This window comes from Dromaius novaehollandiae, chromosome 2, assembly GCF_036370855.1.
Source record: "Dromaius novaehollandiae isolate bDroNov1 chromosome 2, bDroNov1.hap1, whole genome shotgun sequence".
NCBI classification, from domain to species: domain Eukaryota; kingdom Metazoa; phylum Chordata; class Aves; order Casuariiformes; family Dromaiidae; genus Dromaius; species Dromaius novaehollandiae.
Genome location: NC_088099.1, coordinates 39198352 through 39209068, shown reverse-complemented (window position 1 = coordinate 39209068; position 10717 = coordinate 39198352). Strand labels below are relative to the sequence as shown.

Here is a 10717-nt window from a genome sequence, read left to right as displayed (position 1 = left end):
TATAATTTGAGATTTATCATTTCACTGGATAAACCATAAATGCCAGAACTGTCTTCTCCCACTATAGACACAGCCACTTTTCCATATGTTTTGTATATAAACCATAGATTCATTGAGTCAGAATCATAGAGTGGGAAGGGACTTTAGTAGGTTCATAGTCCAACCTCCTGGTCACAGCAGGTCAGGTATGAGAGCAGACAAGGTTGCTCAGGACTTTATCCACTTGGATCTTGAAAACCTTCAAGAACAGAGACTGCACAACTTCTCTTGGCAACTACTTTCATTGCTCGACTGAAAAAGTTTTTCTCTCTTGTTTCAATTTATGTCCTTTATTTCTCATACTGCTCACGTGGCCTGCTATGAAGCCTGGCTCCAGCTCCTTGATAACCTTCCTGTTGGCACAGCCAGACTGCTGTTAGGTCCCCCCGAAGCTGTCTCTTCTCCAGGCCGAACAAGCCCCGCTCCCTCAGCCCCTCTTCACTGGGCAAGTGCTCCAGCCCTCAACCATCTTGGTGGCCCTCTTCTGAAATCACTCCAGTTTATAAATGTCTTTCTTGTACTGGGGGTCCCAAAACCGGATGCATGATTCTGGATGTGGTCTAAGGAGTGCCAGGTGACGGAGAATAATAATCTACTGACTTTCCTCTTTTTAATACAGCCCCAGATGCTGTTTACCTGCTTTCCTGCCAGGGGACATTCCTAGTTCATGTTCAGGTTGCTGAATACAAACATCTCGAGGGCCTTTTCCACAGATCTGCTCCGCAATCCCCAGCATGGATTGGTGCAAGCGGTTAATCCATCCCAGGTGCAAGACTTCACATTTGTCTGATGAATTTCATGAGGTTCCTGTTGGCCCATTCCTCCAGCCTGTCTGGGTTGCTCTGCCCTCCAGCATATCAACTGCACCCCCCAACTTGGTCTCATCTGCAAAAGTGAGGAGCAAGCAGCCCTCTGTCAGCTCCCCCAGGTCATTGATAAGGATGTTAAACAGAAGAGGCTCCAGGACAGACCCTTGTGGTATTCCACTTGTTACTGGCCTCCAGGTACAGTAGGGCCCATTAACTATGAACCTCTGAGCCTGTGATCACCCAACCAGCTGTTTACCCATCTGGTTGTCCATCCCTCCAGACTCTATAGTCTGAACTTGGATACAAGAATGTAGTGGGAGACAGTGTCAAAAACCTTGCTACAGTCTTTTAAATTGCTTAAGCCTTGCTGAAGTCTTGACATCCACTGCTCTCTCCTCACCCACAAATTCAGTCATTTTATCATAGAAGGCAATCAAGTTGGTCAGGCTTAATTTACCCTTGGTAAATTCATGCTGACTCTTTCCAGTCGTCTTCTCCTTCATGTGCTCGGAAGGGTGTTCCAAGAGGACCTGTTCCATGATTTTCCCAGGGACATAATTAAGGCTGTCCAGCCCATAGTTTCCTGGATCATTCTTTTGGCCTTTTCTGAAGGTGAGTGCAAAATTTGCCTTTTTGTAGTTGTTGGGGACCTCCTCCGATTTCCATGACTTTTCAAAGATGATAGAGCGTGGCCTTGTGAGGACATCAGCCAGCCCTCTCAGCACGCTCAGATGCAGCCCATCTGGCCCCGTGGGTTGTATGGGCTGAGTTCCCTCAAGTGATCCCCGACTTGATCCTCACCCACTGTTGGTTCTCCTCCCTGCACAGAGCCCTGGGAGACCTGGTTGGTGAAGGATGAGGCAAAGGCAGCATTGAGTACCTCAGACTTACCTGCTTCTGTTGTCACTAAATCACCAACCCATTCAAGAACAGATGCATTTTCATTGTTCAGCTTTATGGATCTTTGTGCCTAACTCTGTATTCTGGATTTTCTGGATTTTAGTTTGTAGACAGTAGATACTTTACTGAATATGTCCCTGAGACCTGAGGAATAAATATAAATTTCATTTTTTCTTCAGCTTCCTTTAGTTGAGTGCTCCACAGCTCATGACCTTGTAGTCTAGGGAAAAAAAAGAGTTGACGATTCTTTACATGAGAATAATTGGCACATTTGTACCTGTGAAGAAAGCTTGAGGTAGTCTTTCTGTAATCTCCTCCCATGTTTTCTTGATTTTCTTCTTATTTAACTCAAATCTCAAGATGGAGGTGAGGTGGTGTTTTGGGGGGGTTTTCCTGCTCCAAACAGTATATGGACTGAGAGTTGTACATAGGTTGTGCACAAGGGAAAAGAATACATCACCTGAGAATAATTAATATATTTAAAATAAATATATATGAGGCAGGGGTTAAGGAAATGCCTACTTGTTGTGTCTAAGGTATTGCTCATAGAGAGGGAGTTCTTTTTGGAATACAGTTTTTCAAAAGCTGCTATTCTGCTATTGTGCTTCTTCCATCTTAGAAAGAAAAAAAAAGCCTTGTAAAGAGTATCATATTCATATACAGAATAGAAATTTTGCAGAAGAAATAGCAAAATATTTTCAGTTGCAGCTAATATCATTTCTCTGATGCACACACTGAAGGAAAATAAAATTCAAGTATACAGACAGAACACCTACCACAATATGTTCAAGCAATTAAAGAAAATGAACAGTACTTCTAAAATGAAACATTCCAAACGCATGTCATTTCGGCTTCTAGTTAAGAGCAGCTGGTTTGGGACCATGTCTTTCTGCCTAAGCCACTACTGAGAAGCAAATTCCATAACACTGCTGACCTAACCAGAGGGCAATGTGCATTTGCAACCTGCAACCTCTTAATCAATACGTCCTTGTGTCCAGTCAGTGCCTGCTATTTTTGAGCTGGACCACCAGTCACAGGTGGAAGCGTTTTTCAGGCAGTAATACACTTAGGAAATTATGTTCAGGGAAATATTTTTTTAACAAACTCAAGTATTGTAATTCTAAAACAATGGACGTGACAGGGAAGAGGAGTAGAAGGGATGTAAGAAAATAGTGCTCTTTTCTCTATCTGGCGAAGTACAGCCCCTGCTCTCTGATAATGGTAAAAGCTTGTTGCTTTAGGAGGCTGTACCTCTGCTCCCCAATAATAACCTTGCTAATTGTGTACTGTTGTATATAGTGGAAAGATTTTTCCTGACCCCGCAGGGAACTAGTGCTGTGAAGCATGAGATTTGATTAGCCTTATTATCTTAGCTTGCCCAGTTAGCAATGTTGTAAGCTGCCATGAAATTATCCACACCTTTTAAAAATAAAGCCATACTATTTGTCTTTATTATCTCCTCCTGTAGAGCTGAATTCCACGTACCTCAGTGATGGAAACAGCATAGGGACTTAGATGTATAGCCTTTTAACTCTAAAGGTATAGTCCCCTTTTATTTTTTCATACTGCCTTTCCATATAAATCAACATTCTCCTAATTACTGTGTTTTCAATCAAATCCCCTCTACCCCAAAGAAGAGGGAACAGTTTTTATTCTACTCTCAATATTTGTAATCATCCATGCGATCTTCTAATGAGTTCCTCTGGGATAGCTTGGAAACTTGTGCAATGTCTTATGAAATGCATTTTATAGATTCTGTTGTCTTTTGCTGGATCTTTTTACATATCATGAACAATGTCTTGTGTAGAGATGTGAATTCATATGATATACCAGAAAAACCCCACTAGCTGGTTCCTTTGGCACAAAGAACCTCATAAAAAAATCTCACTGCTTTGATGACAAAGAGAAGTTATGGTTGTAAGATCCCAAATGGTGACAAACACAGCAAAGAAGCTGAGGCTGTATTGTCTGTAACTCTCCATGTGGTGAACACAACATAATAATGCAGATGTGGTGGGAGGATATAGTATTTTTTTTCATTTGTACACCCAGGGGACTGAAGAGAACTGAAAACCACATCATCCCCACTCTCATATCACATGCACAGGAGTGCCTGCTCCTTCACCCACTCAACATCAGGTAGGAGCCCTACGAGAAACGAAGGACTTCAGAGACAGACATCTACCGTGCTGCTAGTAGCACCAGCAGAGAGCTATCCCAGTACTAGCAATCCTAGTCTGTGCAGTTTTATGGAGAGAAGCATTAGGCTTCACTGTAAAAGGCACCATTTGCCTGAGCGAGATCCATATCATCAGAGTTTCAAAGGCAGAGTTCAAAGCTCTGTGGAGCCATTAACTTCAGCTCAAGTGAATCCTAATCAGTGCAAAAGCAAGAGGGCTGGGGTGGACCTACCTCCAAACTTTCTTTATTCTCCCTGAATCCTGTAGCTGGACAGAGACTGAGATAATCTCTGGCATAAAGCAACTGAGCCTTGGCACTATTCTAGCTTATGCCTGGCTGCCCAGGACCACTAGCCAGAAACTGCTGGGGCATAATTCAGCCCCAGCCAGGTCCCCGTTTTTTCTGCCCGAAACTGGGAACAGGTGAGGCTTGGCTGAAGTACGGTAATTCCCTGCTAAATGGATAAGAGAGATTTACAGTTGTTTTGCACGGCAGGAATGATACAAAGCTATCAGATTGGACTGCTCTATCAGGGTCCTAATGTCTATCGTTGGGTAGAGGATTTTTGTTATGAGTGACACGTGAATGTAAGCAATAAAAAGCCAAAAGGATATGATAATTCCTGCCAGAGGGTAAACATCAGTTTCTAAATTCTGTTCTAAAGCAGTTCATCTCTGTTCCTTTCTTGACCCTAATGGGTCAAATGGATTAAGTATTGGGCAAGAAGTGGTGTGTGAGCATTTGGGACACATTCTCTAAAGGGCTTTAATAGCCAAATAGCAGCTGCAGAGGCCAGAATGGAAGACATTCAAAAAGCTGTGGAGCAGTCAAAGTACTTTGTGTTTAGATATTTCTGTTACAGCCAAAAATGGGCTCTCATGTTTCACAGGTTTGAATTCAAGCTTTGAGTTGAATTGTAATAAGGAACCTCTGAGTTTTGCAGTAAAGTGATTTTCTTTCATTGGCCATGAAGGTAAAGTCAGGATATCTTTAAAGATGCCAGCACAGATTGCTACAACCCTTTCTCCTTAATAGAATAATTTTCAGCCTCCTCAAATAGTGGGATTGTAACAGAAGAAATCAACAAGATGTTGAGTTGTATAATACAGAATAAGATGACAGTTATGTATTTTGTGGCTCTGGTTCAAAAGGTTTTCCATTAAAACATCACAAAAAATAAATGAGGGGTAAAGAACAGAGAACGATCTGGAGTTATTTTTTGGGGGGGGGGGGATGAGGATTTCTATGTCTGTCAGTTTTTTTCTTTGGTTTGAAGACCAAAAAGAAGATAGTTCATTACTTAGCTTAGAATCTTTAATGACATGCTATGTTTCCTTTCAGTTTAACAGGGAAAAGACAGCTGCTTTTGAAGGAAATTAACAAAAACATGTTTAATTTGGACTTTTTAACTGAGAAATTGTAAGAGGATTGTAAGCCCTTTGGACCTGGGGACACAAAATCCCACACACTCGTGAAACTCAGTGACTAGGCTCTGAGTAGAGCCCCTAGTAGCTACTGTAATTCAAAGAGAAAATAATAATAATTCATACAGGAATTTTACGTGCTGGCTGCCTAGCATGAAGACAGAAAGGTCTTATTTACTTAATATGTCTTTATTGGTCATTCTGAAAAAGGTTTTTCACTTGCCTGCTGTTGTTCCACAGTTTCTTTAATTATGCCCATCATACATACGTTGTTTCTTTTGACCTCTTTGATGGTATAAAAATCAGCTTATTTGTTGTCTGGTATGAAAGCTCAACTTGAACCTGCTAAAATGAAAATCAATACGTGGTGGATTTTCTGTTCAAATGAACTCTACCCCCACATAACTCTGGCTTTTCCTTCTCCCCAATGGCTTCCACAGCAAAAGCCAGTGTGAACTGCAGAAAGCTATTATTAAGAATAACCATATGTTACAGCAGGCTATCATGTATTCTTAAAACAGCATAATTAAGTAGATTACAGCCAAACCGTATGCTTGGATTTAAAATTTTTGGAAAGTCAATAAGAGAAGGAAGAAGTGAACGAAAACAATCTGAGGAATGAAGCATTGTTTGGGATTTGAATGTTTTCTTTTATGGGGCAAATTTTACTCTCAGATACACACCAGCTTCAGTGAGAGTTGTGCATGCAAGACTCAGTATTTGCAAATCAGATTTCATTAAGTCTGAGAGCATCCAAAGGTGAAAGCCTCTGCAAAACCAAGTAAAAGCAAAAAGTGAAATTGTTCGTCTATTATCGCTGTTCAAAACAAACGAAATGCAAAAAATAAATAGTGATCAGAAGTGCAGGAAAATCACTTTTGCAACATTCTTTCCATCTCAGTGGTCTTGGATGTTATTCGTTGCAGGGGACGATTTTTTTTCCTTTTAGATATTTGATTTATCCTTTGCCAGCATTTCTCCCAGTTGCTGACTAAATACAGGGTGTTGAGCGAAGCGCTGGTGTGACCCCTTGTGACTCTGACCGGGGGGGGGGGGGGGGGGGGAGAGTTCAAAACCTGCCCTGGCAAACAGTCGCATCAAATCCAGTCAGAGGCTACGTGTGCCCTGCACAACAGCAGGGACAAACACACACCCCTCTTCACACACATATCCCCTCACCCCCCCACACTCATCCCCTCTCACACACACATATCCCCTCACACACCCCCCACACCTCCTCACACACACACACACACTCCCTCTCACACACGCATATTCCCTCACACACACACCTCCCCCTCACACACACACACCTCCTCACACACAATCCCTCTCATACACACATTCCCTCACACACACACTCCCTCTCACACACGCATATCCCCTCACACCTCCTCACACACACCCCCCCACACATACCCCCTCACACACACCTCCTCTCATAGTCCCTCTCACACACATCCCCTCACCCCCCCACTCCTCCCACACAACCCCTCTCACACCCCCCATTCCCTCACACACACACACTCCCTCTCACACACACACACATCCCCTCACACACACCCCCACTCCTCCCACACAACCCCTCTCACACCCCCCATTCCCTCACACACACACTCCCTCTCACACACACACATCCCCTCACACACCCCCTCACTCCTCCCACACAACCCCTCTCACACCCCCCATTTCTTCTCACACACACACTCCCTCTCACACTCCCTCACACCCTCTCACCCCCTCACACGCTCACACACACTTGCTCGCTCTCACACGCTCCCTCACACGCTTGTTCTCACACACACTTGCTTTCACACAAGCACACTCGCTTTCACACACACTCCTCTCACAACCACACCGCCTTCCCAGGCACAGGCACACGCACACTCGCACACACGGAGGGGCGGGGCGGGGCGGGGCGGAGCCCGGGGCCGGGGGGCGAGGCTCCGGTGCGCGCGCCCCCTCACGCGCCCGGCCGTTTGCTCGGGGAGGCGGGGGCGGTGCTCGCGCGCCATCGCCGCGGAGGCCGCGCGCGCGGTGGAGGGGGGGCGAGGAGGAGGAGGAGCACGAGCGCGTGCTACAGCCAGCCCGGCGGCGCGCGCCGAGGCGAGCGCAGAGCGGCAGGAGCGGGGGCAGCGGCGGCTCGCGCGCTCCCTGCTCCAACCGCCGGCTCGCGCGCCCGAGTTCGTAGATGGGGCTGAGCGGCGCCCGCTGAGGAGGGGACGGGGAGCGGGAGCCGGTGCCAGCCGGTGAGTTGCGATGCCGGAGGGGAGGCAGGGAGCGAGGGCGGAGAGTCTGTCCGCCGGCGGCGAAGCGGCGTCCTGCGGCCATGCCGGCGCGGACCCCTTGCCCCGCACTGCCCGGCGGCGGCGGCAGCCGAGGGGCCCCGTGTGCGTATGGTGCGAGGGGGGAAGAGCCGCCTACACGCAGGTACCGGCGCCGGGCGGGCCTGCAGGGCGGCGAACATGGCAGCGCCGGAGCCGGGGGGAAAAAGGATTTTTGCCCCTACAGCGAGGATTAACCCTCCTCCTCCTCCTCCTCCTCCTCCTCCTCCTCCTCCCGCCTCCGGATGCGTCCCCGGGAGACTCGCTCCTCATCTGCCGCTCCGGATTATCTACCCGCCCACCCTCCTTCCCCCACCCCCTTCCCGGTATTTTCTCTCCTCCTGGAGATTATCAGGTTTCCCGCCCCTCCCTCCCGGGAGCCTCCGCCCCCCGCTCCGGGGGGATTATCCCCCCTTCGCTGCCGGATTATTTCCCCGCTCCGCCGTCCGTCCCTCCTCCCTGCCGGCCGTGCCCCGCCGCAGCCTTGCCGCTCGGGGATTATCCGCTCCCCCTTTGGGATGATTCCTCTTCTCTTGATCTCTGCCCTGGCCTTTCCCTCCTTATTTTCCTCCCGAGGAAGTCATCCCTCCCCTTCCGTCTGCCTCTGACTGGGGAGAGTCCCCGAAAGGGGAGAAAATGTGGTTGTAATCGGGTGGGCAGGAGTTAGCAACAGTGCTGTCACCTCCTTAGGCTCAGTGCTAGTACTACAAGCCAGTGGGTGCAGGGTGGTAGGAGAGGCACCAAGGGAGGTGGTGGGCTTGTGGCAGAGGTCAGCCTGTGGTGCTGTGGGAAGATGTATGCCCCTTTCCAGGGTGTTTAAGCTCTTGGTGGAGATGCTGGTGTAAGAGAACCTGTCTGAATATGTCTGAAACCCTCTAACACACATGCGTGGCTGGGTGGTGGATATCAACTCCTAACCAGAAATTGCACTGAAAAAAACCCAACAAGCTCCTGGTTTCTAGTTGACAAATGTACAGTAATAACACCAAAATATAAGTGGGAAGGTAGATGGATGACATTGCTGCTGTCCAGGGGTCAGAGCTGACTTGGATAGCTTCTGTCCTGGCTTTCAAGACAGTTGGCTTAGGCTCTTTCTCCCTAGTGAGGAAGAAGGAGGCAGGTATCTCTTGCTTAGGCTCTGATGCTTATGTGGTTCAACACTATCAGCATGCTGGCAGAGGAAAAATGAGTTTGTTCCTAAAGAGTAGAGATAAGGTTTATCCCATGTATTTGGCTCCTGTGTGGGTTAGACCATTCTCTTCCTCCTGTTCCCAGCCTTATTGCACATGGGAGTGCTGGAAGAGAGCTGCAGAGCTTCTGACCAGCTTGCGGCACAGGGCCCAGGATTACATCCATTAAACTTCTCCTGACTTGGCTTTGGGAGGAGGAGGGGCTGTGAGAAATTGTAGGGAGGCTAGGCAGCTATAAATAGACGTCAGACTAGAGGAGGCTTTGAACAAATCTTAGCATGCTGCTTCCGAACAGATAGTGTCTGTTAAACTGGTTGAGTTGACAGTAGCATCATAATGTTTCCTTTTATTTCTGCTGTGGTGGTTGGCTTTTAACAGTTTGCCATGTGACTGGACCATGCAACATCTGTCACAAAATTCTTCTTGAGAATGCCGTAGAGAAAATTCTCATTTAAATAACATGCTGATAATTGGAGGCTAGATTTGAGCTAATTTTATGTGATTTTTTTTTTAGAGGACTCTTCAGACAAATCTTTAGTTTCCTCTTTCCTTGAAATGTTTTGGAACTGATGATCCCGCTCTCCTTATTTTGTTCTCTGAGTCTAGGTATTGCAGTATATAGATTACCTGGGATCCATATTTCTCTGAAAAATCTGCAGTACTGAAGCATGGTGTCATCATAAAGCTGGTATCTTTGTTAGCTTTCGATTTCCTTGTCTTTTCTAGATGAGACACTACTACTCTCTCTTTTTTTTTTTTTTTAATGGAACCTTCAGCATATGAGTGAATGTGTGTATATTCAGCTTCTTTGAATTCTGTGTACTTACATTTGCTTCAGATCCTGCTGATCACTGCTGTTTCAGCCTATCTTGTCAAGAATTATTTAATATGGAAGTTATTGACAAATATACCGTAGGAGCTTTCTGGAGCCGTGTCTCTTCTGGTGCTATATTAATGGACTAACTGTGCATACCAAAAATCTCCAAAATGATTGAAAAGCTGTTGCAACATATGTGCAACTGTACCATTCTTGAACTACTTCTTGTTGTCTTTTTTTTTTTTTAATAAATAATGGAAGCTATTAACTTAAATCATGGCTTAGTCACATATGGTGTTTTAAGTAAAACAAAAATAATGAAGAAAGTAGTGAAAACATGCTTAACTAATACAAAAGTGTCTTAAGGAAACTATAGAGAGGATGAATCTCTTGAGAGTAATTTTTTTGGATGCTTCTGATCAAAATCATAAAATTTTTAGTCAGAATTTTTTCTCCTGAGTTACTGTACATGCAAACCTCAGGGAGCAGAAAGGAGCAGAAATCTAGACAATACGACTTGCTGCTTTTTGGCATTTTTAACTAATGTTTAACCACAGTAAAAGCAGGAAAACCAAGACTCCTACTAAATAATTTGGCAGGTTTTATTCTGAGCTGTTAAGGATGTGATCTGAGCATTGTCCTCAAAAATGCAACTTCTTTAGTCAGGATTGAGCTCCAACTTGTTATTAGATCCTAGTGTTGAGTATTCTACAAACTGCATATATAAATAAAGGTTAATGATCTGGAGAAAACTTCACAGTACCATAATGGCAGACCAAAGAGCCTTTGGTATGAGTCTGTTACTACAGTTATTCAATCCCTGAATCATACTTTTTTTCTAAATATGTTTATTTGTAAAAATTACTTACACTTTTAATGCAGTTTTAACACAGTTTGGTGTCCTGTTTTAAATGCATGCTTTCTGCTGTAGTCGTAAGTGATTTAAAGTTCTGACTTTGTGTGACTGTCCCAGGCTCTTTTTTCTCCTTATATTTCTCTTGTGAGTGCCCTTTAATGTACTATGCAGGACACT

The 10717-nt window shown here is 45.4% G+C and overlaps 1 protein-coding gene across 2 annotated transcripts in view; it reads left to right on the top strand.

The window, feature by feature from the left end:
- The first annotated feature begins 7313 nt into the window (after positions 1-7313).
- PALS2 (protein associated with LIN7 2, MAGUK p55 family member) overlaps positions 7314-10717 on the top strand; it is a 61740-nt gene continuing 58336 nt past the window's right edge. For both annotated transcript variants that reach the window (XM_026103764.2, XM_026103763.2), the window contains exon 1: positions 7314-7602. The gene's annotated coding sequence lies outside the window, so the exon portion shown is untranslated. The remainder of the gene's footprint in view (positions 7603-10717) is intronic.